Below are 10,509 nucleotides of genomic sequence, written 5' to 3'. Positions count from 1 at the left end.
GATCCTTAGATGGAAGTCAGCTATTAGCCTTTTTTTTTATTATTATTATTAATAAGAGTGTATTTATTCATTTGATTTTTTATTTCTGACTAATAATAGTTACAGGGCACCTATCAGTTTCTCACATTATGAAGAACACTGAGATTCAAAGAGGGAAAGTCATTCTGAGCTTCTGCCTTCAAATAGCTCATGTTCTCTCTTCAAAGAGCTCCTTTCATTCTGTACTATTTTGCTTGGTTAAATGTGAAGGGTCTGAACCCCCCCTCCCCTGCCCTGCATACCGAAAGGCATTGCAAGTGGTTGTTGCTAAGATGGGCAACTGCTCAGCTGAAGTACCTGAAGTTATCATAGCTTCCTGGGATCCTGGCAGATTTTATTTCCCACATCCTCAGGTGTCATTTTCATCACATTCAGGAATTGCTTCCCTTCACAGTTACCCTGAACATCGTCGTAACACAAACTATCCCACCATCAATAAGCATTAAAGCCCCAAGTGACTAGAACCTTCCTTCCCCCAGCTTCCTGGGCCCCTTGGTTCCCTGCAACCCTGTCAGGAGCTTTGCTCTCTCATCCTGGCGCTTCTTTCACCTTCTCAATAATGGCCCTTCAATTCCACAGTTCACCATCTCAACCACACCGCGCCAGTGCCCTCAACTCCTTTGCTTTCCATCTTCCTGCCTCACTAACAGACACAACTTTACCCCGAGTGAACCATGTGTCTCCTTTCTTGAAACCCACAGGACAGCAATTCTGAAGAAAATTACAGTGGAGCTGACTGTTTTCACTATAAATTCAGAGTGACTAATGGACCTTTAATGTTCACATGCTCTGCTCATTTTCTGTCTATGACCCTCAGGTAATTGGTGGTAACAGCGGTTTCCAGGTTTCTGCCTCCTCATGGCCCGACCCACTGACCTTTCCACTGCACCCACAATATCTACCACTCAGTACAGAAACTAGAAGCCACTAGAGGTGATCCTTCCTTTTTCCCTCACCAAACATTCAAACCTGCCATGTCCCTGCATTTCCCTCCATCTCCCTCTATGAGAAGACAGCATCCCCTTCTTCAGGGCAAAGCGTGATCCTCCACAGTGGTGGAGCTTGAGGCCCTTTGTCCTCTCAGGAAAAACCAGTGTTGGCTATCCTTTCTCTTTCAGAGGCCCTGTTACCTTTAAACAGTCTTAGCTCGTCTTCAGTACAAACATGTGTGAGCCCATGGAACCCATGCATCCACCCACTGGCTCAAATGACTCTCCACACATGGCCCACCTAAGAACTTAGAGCAAATCCAAGACATCAGATCAATACATCCATAATACTTCAGTATTTTCTATAAAAGACATAGATTTCTTAAAAATATTACCAAAATATTGTATTAACAAAAATTCCTGACTACCATCAAATTCCTAGTCAGTGTCCAGATTTCCCAACTGTCTCATAATTTGGTTAGTTTGAATCAGACTCCAATACGTGGTTAACATGCTTGAATAATAGGCCCCCATGTAGTCCATACCCTGACCTCTGGCACCTGAGAGTGTTACCTTACATGCAAAAGGGACGTGGCAGATGTGAATCAGTTAAGGCCTTGGAATGAAAGACATTATTCTGAGCTCTCTAGGTGGATGCAAGTAAACACAAAGGTCTTCATAAGAGGGAAAGGGGAGTGTCAGAGCCAGAGGAGGTGTGACAATGGAAGCAGAGACCCAAGAGCTGTGGAGCCCACGAGACGAGGAGTGAGGGGCATAGCCCTGCTGATTCACATGAGACTTCCAACCTCCAGAGTTGTCAGAGAGTAAACTTGGGTTGCTTTAAGTCAATAAACTTGTGATAATTAGTTACAGCAGCAATAGGAATCTAATGCAATGGCTAAGTATCTGTAGCGTTGCTCTGGCTCTTTCTGTTTAGGTTTTGTATTTCATTTGTTGAAGAAACAGGGCCACTTGTCCTGTAAGATTTCCCGTCTGTTACATTTAGCTGACCACATTCATGGATTGTGTTTAACTTGCTCTTATATTTTTTCATTTCCTGTAAATTGTCAGTTTGATCCAGAAACCAAAGCAGATATAAGTGAAGATGAATGAGTGTCTCATGATGTTCCCGTAGCCTTTAAACAAATGATTTTACTGACATTGTTGTGAAGGAAGGAAAATGGTCATGCTTCCATTGTGGTTGTTGTTCAGTCACTCAGTCATGTCCAACTCTCTGTCACCTCATGGGTTGTAGCATGTCACACTTCCCCGATCTTCATAATCTCTGAAGTTGGTCAAACTCATGTCCACTGAGTCCACTGATTTGAAATCAAATCATCTGATCCTCTGTTGCCCTCTTCTCCTCCTGACCTCTTTCTTTATCAATGCAGAATCTTTTTCAATGAGTCGGCTCTTTGTATCAGGTGGCCAAAGTATTGGAGATTCAGCTTCAGCCTCACTCCTTCCAGTGAATATTCAGGGTTGATTTCCTTTGGGAATGACTGGTTTGATCTCTTTGATGTCCAGAGGACTCTCAAGAGTCTTCTTCAGCACCACAGTTTGAATGCATCAATTATTTGGTGCTCAATATTTTCACAGTTGGTCCAACTCTCACATTCATACATGACTACTGGATAAACCATAGCTTTGACTAGACAGATCTTTGTTGGCAAAGTGATGCCTCTGCTTTTTAATATGCTGCCTAGTTTGGTCATAGCTTTTATTTCAAGGATCAAGTATCTTTTAATTTCATGGCTGCTGTTACCATACGCAGTGTTTTTGGAGCCTAAGAAATTAAATCCTGGCACTGTTTCCATTTTTTTCCCATCTATTTGCTATAAAGTGATGGGACAATGATCTTAGTTTTTTGAATGTTGAGTTTTAAGCCAGCTTTTTCACTCTCCACTTTTACCTTCATCAAGAGACTCTTCAATTCCTCTTTACTTTCTGCTACTAGGGTAGTGTCATCTGAATATCTGAGGTTATTGATATTTTCCCCTGTAGCCTTGTTTCCAGCTTGTGATTCATCTAGCCTGGCATTTTGCATGATGTACTCAGCATAGAATCCCAGGTAATTCAGGAGAGCTCAGTTTGATTCCTGGGTCAAGAAGGTGCCCTGGAGAAGGAATAGGCTACAGACTCCATTATTCATGGGCTTACCTGGTGGTAAAGAATCCGCCTGCAATGCTGGAGACCTGGGTTGAATCCCTGGGTTGGGAAGATATCCTGGAGTATGGCATGGCAACCCACTCCAGTATTCTTGCCTGGAGAATCCCCATGGACAGAGGAAGCCTGGTGGGCTACAGTCCATGGGGTCACAAAGAGTCAGACGTGACTAAGGGGCTAAATACACACACACACACACACACACACACACACACACACACACACACACTGCATACAAGTTAAATGAGTAGGGTGACAATATACAGCCTTGACGTACTCCTTTCCCAATTTTGATCCACTCCATTGTTCCCTGTCCAGTTCTAACTGTTACTTCTTGACATGCATACAAGTTTCTCAGGAGGCAGGCAAGGTGGTCTGGTGTTCCCATCTCTTTCAGAATTTTCCACAGTTTTCTTTGATCCATACAAAGGTTTTAGCACAGCAAATAAAGCAGAAATAGATGTTTTTCTGGAATTCTCTTGCTTTTTCTACAATTCAGCAGATGTTGGCAGTTTGATCTGTGGTTCCTCTGCCTTTTCTAAATCCACCTTGAACATCTGGAAGTTCTCAGTTCATGTGCTGTTGAAGCCTAGCTTTAAGGATTTGGAGCAAGACCTTGCTAGCATGTGAAATGAGTACAGTTGTGTGGTAGTTTGAACATTCTTTGGCATTGCTTTTCTTTGGAATTTGAATGAAAACTAACCTTTTCCAGTCCTGTGGTAACTGTTGAGTTTTCCAAATTTGCTGGCATGTTGAGTGCAGCACTTTCACAGCATCATCTTTAAGGATTTGAAATAGCTCAGCTGAAATCCCATCACTTCCACTAGCTTTGTTCATAGTAATTCTTCCTAAGTCCCATTTGGCTTCACACTCCAGGATGTCTGGCTCTAGGTGACTGATTACACAATTGCTGTTTTCTGGGTTATTAAGTGAAGTCACTCAGTCGTGTCTGACTCTTTGCGACCCGTGGACTGTAGCCCACAAAGCTCCTCCGTCCATGGGATTCTCCAGGCAAGAATACTGGAGTGGGTTGCCATTTCCTTCTTCTTCTCTGGGTTATTAGGACCTTTTAAATACAGTTCTTCTGTGTATCCTTGCCACCTCTTCTTAATATCTTCTGATTCTGTTAGGTCCTTACTGTTTCTGTCCTTTATTGGGCCCAACTTTGCATGAAATGTCTTCAAATTTTCTTGAAGAGATTTCTAGTCTTTCCCATTCAATTATTTCCCTCTATTTCTTTGCATTGTCCACTTAAGAAGGCTATCTTATCTCTCTTTGATATTCTTTGGAACTTTGCATTCAGATGGTTATATCTTTCCTTTTCTCCTTTGCCTTTCTCTTCTCTTCTTTTCACAGCTATTTGTAAGGCCTCCTCAGACAACCATTATGCCTTGCTGAATTTATTTTTCTTGTGTGTGGTTTTGGTCACTGCCTCCTGTACAATGTTACAAACCTCTGTTCATAGTTCTTCAGGCACACTGTCTGTCAGATCTAATCTTTTGAATCTATTTGTCACCTCTATTATATAATCATAAGGGATTTGATGTAAGTCATACCTAAATAGCCTAGTGGTTTTTGCTGCTTCCATAAGTTCTGCAATTATTGGTTAGATTTATTCCATAAAAAGAACCTTTCCTAATCAAATGTTCATGTACTCTGATGTTCAGTTTGAAAAGGTAGAGTGAATACTTATTTTTTAAATCAATTTTCAGAAGAATGAAATAATCTCCTATATCCATCAAAGGTAAATGCTGTTGTTGTTGTTTAGTTGCTAAGTCATGTGCAACTCTTTGTGACCTCATGGACTCTATCCCACCAGGCTACTCTGTCCACAGGATTTCTCAAGCAAGAATGCTGGAGTGGGTTTCCATTTCGTTCTCCAGGGGATATTCACAACCTGGGATAGGACTCAAGTCTTCTGCATTGGCTGGTGGATTCTTATCTGCTGAGTCACTAGATCAAGGTGATTAGTGAAGTGTTATTTTTAAAGCTTTATAATAATTCCATGAACTTTAACATATTTGATATATTTCAATTCATTGCAACTGGTATTCTTTTGGCTCTTAATTGCATTTTCTGGCTGGTGGATGATGCCAAGTGTGACTGTTGACAGGTGCGTTTGGTTCTCTTTCTTGGCCTCCAATAACTCAGCTCCTCTCTGGGTCTCAGAGTGACGACCCAAGTGCAGATTTTTGAGACTGTCATTTTTATATGGAGTCGCATGCTAACCTCCCTCTCTTTGAGTGGGTCAGAATTATAAGTAGTGTCTGCATGTGGTGTGAAGAGCCCAGGATCATGTCCCTGGGCTGGGCCTTTATCTGGTTAAAATCCCTGGGGTGCCAGAGCCAGATTGCATTGACTCAGAGAGGTGATTACATTATTCCAAACCAAGACACAGATGGTGGACTGGAAGGACATGCACTCATCTCCTGTGAGAACTCCAAAATTGCAACTTGCTGCTGAAAAGCCATAGACAGGAGAATGTTGGATCCCACCAAAAAAAGATACCCCACATCCAAGGACAAAGGAAACGCCCTAGTAAGACTGTAGGAGAGGCAAAAGCGCATTTGTAATCAAACCCCATACCCAGCAGAGATGCTCAAACAACTCAAACAAAATTGTGTGTGCACTAAGACCCAGAGACTCCACAAACACTAAGCCAGACCTGCTTTTGAGTGTTTGAGTGTCTCCTGCAGAGGCACAGGTCAGCAGTAGCCTGCCGCGGGGACAGGCGCTCTGACTGCAGCAGACTGGTGTCATGCAGCATGTGGCAGAAGCCCTCTTGGAGGAGATCGCCATTATCCCCAGCATAGAGCTGCTGAGCAGATGACACATAAACTGCAGAACAATTATACCAAAGAAATTCTTGCACTGTTAAGAAAGTTCTAGGGCCCACAACAGATTTCCCAACCTGGGGAACAGGCAAAGGGACTGAGAACCCCTGGGGAATTTGTCTTTGGAGGCCAGTGGGATTTGATTACAGAACTTACACAGGATGATGGAAACAGACCTTTGGAGGGCACAAATAAAACTTTGTGCACAGCAGGAGCCAGGAGAAAGGAACAGTGTCCCCACAAGAGACTGACCAGACTTACCTGTGAGTGTCCAAGAGTCTCCAAGAGAGGCATGGGTGGACAGTAGCCTGCTACAGTGTCAAGGGCACTGAATACAACCGTGCCTACACAAGTCCTTTTGAAGGAAAACACCATTATCTTCATCACACCTACTAGAGTTTGGCCTCAGGTCAAACAACAGGGAGGGAATACAGCTCCACTCATCAATAGAAAATTGAATTAAAGATTTACTGACCAAGTCAAGAAGTATGACAAAGCTGTATATTGTCACCCTCTTTATTTATATAACTTATATGGAGAGTACATCATGCAAAATGCCGGGAAGGATGAAGCACGAGCTGGAATCAAGATTGCTGGGAGAAATATCAATAACCTCAGATATGCAGATGACACCACTCATATGGAAGAAAGTGAAGAACTAAAGAGCCTCTTGATGAAAGTCAAAGAGGAGAGTTAAAAAGCTGGCTTAAAACTCAACATTCAAAAAACTAAGACCATGGCATCTGGTTCAATCACTTCATGGAAAATAGATGGGAAAACAATGGAAACAGTGACAGACTTTATTTTGGAGGGCTCCAAAATCACTGCAGATGGTGAGTACAGCCATGAAATTAAAAGACACTTGCTCCTTGAAAGAAAAGCTATGACCAACCTAGACAGCATATTAAAAAGCAGAGACATAACTTTGCCAACAAAGGTCTATCTAGTCAAAGTTATGGTTTTTCATGTATGGATGTGAGAGTTGAACTATAAAGAAACCTGAGTGCTCAAGAGTTGATGTTTTTGAACTGTGGTGTTAGGGAAGACTCTTGAGAGTCCCTTGGACTGCAAGGAGATTGAACCAGTCCATTCTAAAGGAGATCAGTCCTGGGTGTTCATCGGAAGGACTGATCCTAAAGCTGAAACTCCAGTACTTTGGCCACCTCATGCGAAGAGTTGACTCAATGGAAAAGATCCTGATGCTGAGAAAGACTGAAGGCAGGAGGAGAAGGGGATGACAGAGGATGAGATGATTGGATGGCATCACCATCAATGGACATGAGTTTGAGAAAGCTCTGGGAGTTGGTGATGGACAGGGAAGCCTGGCATGCTGCAGTCCATGGGGTTTCAAAGAGTCGGACACAACTGAGTGACTTAACTGACTGAACTGAGCATGGCCTCACGCATCAGAACAAGACCCAGTTATATCCAATCTCTCCCATCAGAAAGATTTCATAAGCCTGTTACCCTTGTCCATCAAAGGGGGTCAGAATGAAAACCACAGTCACAGAAACCTAACCGAACTGATCACATGGATCACAGCCTTGTCTAACCCAATGAAATTATGAGCCATGCCCTGTAGGGCCGCACGAGATGGACAGGTCACAATGGAGTGTTCTGACAAAACGTGGTCCATTGTAGAATGGAATGGCAAACCAATTCAGTATTCTTGCCTTGAGAACCCCATGAACAGTATGAAAAGGCATAAAGATAGGACACTGAAAGATGAACTCTCCAGATTGGTAGGTGACCAATATGCTATTCAAGGAGAGTGGAGAAATAACTCCAGAAAGAATGAAGAGATGGAGCCAAAGCAAAAAACAATGCCCAGTTGTGAATGTGAATGGTGATGGAAGTAAAGTCCCATGCTGTAAGAGCAATATTGCATGGGAACCTGGAATGTTATCTCCCTGAATCAAGGTAAATTGAAAGTGGTCAAACAGGAGATGGCAAGTGAACATCGACATTACAGGAATCAGTGAACTAAAATGGACTGCAATAGGCAAATTTAATTCAAATGACCAATATATGTACTACTGTGAGCAAGAATCTCTTAGAAGAAATGGAGTAGTCCTCATAGTCAACAAAAGACTCTGAAACGCAGTACTTGGGTGTGGGTGCAATCTGAAAAATGACAGAATGAACTCAGTTCGTTTTGAAGACAAATCATTCAGTATCAGAGTAATCCAAGTCTATGCCCCAACTACTAATGCTGAATAAGCTGATGCTGAATGGTTTTATGAAGACCTACAAGACCTTCTAGAATTAACACCAAAAAAAAAACAAAACAAAACTGTCCTTTTCATCATGGGGGGGCTGAAATGCAAAAGTAGGAAGTCAAGAGACACCTAGATTAACAGGTAAGTATGGCCTTGGAGTACAAAATGAAGCAGGGCAAAGGCTAACAGAATTTTGCCAAGAGAACGCAGATTGTGGAAAACGCCCTCTTCTAACAGCACCAGACACAACTCTATACATGGAAATGATCAGATGATCAATACTGAAATTGGATTGATTATATTCTTTGCAGCCAAAGTGGAGAAGCTCTATAGTGTCACCAAAAACAAGACCAGGAGCTGACTGGGGCTCAGAATATGACCTCCTTATTGCAAAATTCAGGCTTAAATTGAAGAAAATAGGGAAAACCAATAGACTTTTCAGGTATGACCTAAATCAAATCCCTCACAGTTGTATACTGGAAGTGATAAGTAGATTCAAGGGATTCAATTTGATAGAATTCCTGAAGAACTATGGATGGAGGTGTGTGACATTGTACAGGAGGCAGTGATCAAGACCATCCCCAAGAAAAAGAAATGAAAAAATGCAAAATGGTTGTCTGACAAGGCCTCTCAAATAGCCGAGAAAAGAAGGGAAATGAAAAGCAAAGGAAGAAAGGAAAAATAAATCTATCTGAATGCAGAGTTCCAAAGAATAACAAGGAGAGATATGAAAGTGAAAGGTTGTTGTTGAATCACGCGAATACACCGGGATTCTTGGCCCCCGGAGGAGAAGAATTCAATCCGGGGCCAGAGACGAGGCTTGATCGCTCAGAGCTTTTGTGTAATAAAGTTTTATTAAAGTATAAAGGAAATAGAGAAAGCTTCTGACATAGGCATCAGAAGGGGGTAGAAAGAGTACCCGCTTGCTAGTGTTAACAATGAAGTTATATACTCTCCAGTGAATCCAAAGAATGTCTGGAGGTTGTAAAGACCTCATCAGACCTACTCCCATAATTTACACTTTAAGATAACAGAATTAGCCAGAAGGTTTAAGCCAAAAACTGTCCTTAATCCAGAGACTGTCCTCAGGCAGGATACATTATTGTTATATAATCCTAAGGAATGCGGAGAAAGAAAAAAAGTTTGTCCTTTCTTCCTCCTTGAGAATTCCAGACCCCTCTCTCCTTGGGGACCCCTAGATTTCCTATCAACCTGCCTAGGAAATGACTCTCTCAAAAGCCTTCCTAATTTCTCTTTCTATTTTCTCATTATTAGTGTATAGGAATGCAAGGGATTTCTGTGTGTTGATTTTATATCCTGCTACTTTACTATATTCATTGATTAGCTCTAGTAATTTTCTGGTGGAGTCCTTAGGGTTTTCTATGTAGAGGATCATGTCATCTGCAAACAGTGGGAGTTTTACTTCTTCTTTTCCAATTTGGATTCCTTTTATTTCTTTTTCTGCTCTGATTTCTGTGGCCAAAACTTCCAGAACTATGTTGAATAGTAGTGGTGAAAGTGGGCACCTAAAGTCTTGTTCCTGACTTTAGGGGAAATGCTTTCAATTTTTCACCATTGAGGATAATGTTTGCTGTGGGTTTGTCATATATAGCTTTTATTATGTTGAGGTATGTTCCTTCTAGTCCTGCTTTCTGGAGAGTTTTTATCGTAAATGGATGTTGAATTTTATCAAAGGCTTTCTCTGCATCTATTGAGATAATCATATGGCTTTTATTTTTCAATTTGTTAATGTGGTGTATTACATTGATTGATTTGCAGATATTGAAGAATCCTTGCATCCCTGGGATAAAGCCCACTTGGTCATGGTGTATGATCTTTTTAATGTGTTGTTAGATTCTGATTGCTAGAATTTTGTTAAGGATTTTTGCATCTATGTTCATCAGTGATATTGGCCTGTAGTTTCTTTTTTTGTGGCATCTTTGTCAGGTTTTGGTATTAGGGTGATGGTGGCCTCATAGAATGAGTTTGGAAGTTTACCTTCCTCTGCAATTTTCTGGAAGAGTTTGAGAAGGACAGGTGTTAGCTCTTCTCCAAATTTTTTTAGAATTCAGCTGTGAAGCTGTCTGGACCTGGGCTTTTGTTTGCTGGAAGATTTCTGATTACAGTTTCAATTTCCATGCTTGTGATGGGTCTGTTAAGATTTTCTATTTCTTGCTGGTTCAGTTTTGGAAAGTTTTACTTTTCTAAGAATTTGTCCATTTCTTCCACGTTGTCCATTTTATTGGCATATAATTGTTGATAGTAGTCTCTTATGATCCTTTGTATTTGTGTGTTGTCTGTTGTGATCTCTCCATTTTCATT

Source organism: Bison bison, unplaced genomic scaffold, assembly GCF_000754665.1.
Source record: "Bison bison bison isolate TAMUID 2011002044 unplaced genomic scaffold, Bison_UMD1.0 scf7180017864224, whole genome shotgun sequence".
Classification (NCBI taxonomy): domain Eukaryota; kingdom Metazoa; phylum Chordata; class Mammalia; order Artiodactyla; family Bovidae; genus Bison; species Bison bison.
This window is presented reverse-complemented; position numbering follows the sequence as displayed.